Genomic DNA, 990 nt, shown 5'->3' on the forward strand with positions numbered 1-990 from the left:
AATAGAGATGGCAGAACAAAATAGAATTAGAACATTAGGGGACTATGCAATTCCTAACATGCAAGGTTTTAACTCTTCTATAATCAGGCCAACTATTCAAGCCAACCATTTTGAGATTAAACCTGCCTTGTTACACTTAGTCCAACAAGATCAGTTTTCTGGTGGAAATTCTGATGATCCTAACTTACATATTTCAAAATTTCTACAGCTGTGTGACACCATAAGAATAAATGGGGTTAGTGAAGAAGCCATCAGACTGAGACTATTTCCTTTTTCCCTGAGAGATAGAGCAAAATGCTGGTTACAAGCTCAACCACAAGGAAGCATCACAACCTGGACAGAACTTGTGAATAAGTTTTTAACCAAGTACTTCCCTCCATCCAAAGCTGCTAAGCTGAGAGGAGAAATTACATCCTTTGTTCAGCAAGATGGAGAATCATTGTATGAAGCTTGAGAAAGATACAAAGAACTGCTTAGAAGGTGTCCACATCATTGTATTCCAGATTGGATGCAATTAGAGACTTTTTATAATGGGATGAATGCAGTAACAAGAACAACGGTTGATACGAGTTTCGCACGTCTTCCACTACCAGTAAGCAAGAGGGGACCAAAAGAGACCAAAACTGGAACTTGGGTCCAAAAGAGCCAGAAAGTGCCAAAAGGGGAGAAGGTGGTGAGAAGGCCTTCTTTTTAGTCCTAGTACTGATATTCAAGGAGTTTCAGTGGCCTGAGACGAGTTTCGCACGTCTTCCTTTGCTGCTAAGCAAAAGGGGACCAAAAGAGACCAAAACTGGAACTTGGGTCCAAAAGCGCCAGAAAGTGCCAAAAGCGGAGAAGGTGGTGAGAAAGCCTTCCTTTGAGTCCTAGGAGTGATATTCAATGAGTTTCAGTGGTGTGAGACGAGTTTCGCACGTCTTCCACTGCCGGTAAGCAAAAGGAGACCAAAAGAGACCAAAACTGGAACTTGGGTCGAAAAGCGCTAGAAAGTGC

At 42.2% G+C, this 990-nt stretch overlaps 1 non-coding gene across 1 annotated transcript; it reads right to left on the reverse strand.

The window, feature by feature from the left end:
• Positions 1-391: 391 nt before the first annotated feature.
• Positions 392-498, reverse strand: LOC113864246. The gene has a single exon (XR_003504787.1). It is a non-coding gene; the product is annotated as a small nucleolar RNA R71 (small nucleolar RNA).
• Positions 499-990: the final 492 nt, after the last annotated feature.

Source organism: Abrus precatorius, unplaced genomic scaffold, assembly GCF_003935025.1.
Source record: "Abrus precatorius isolate BTA unplaced genomic scaffold, Abrus_2018 Scaffold34, whole genome shotgun sequence".
Taxonomy (NCBI): Eukaryota; Viridiplantae; Streptophyta; class Magnoliopsida; order Fabales; family Fabaceae; genus Abrus; species Abrus precatorius.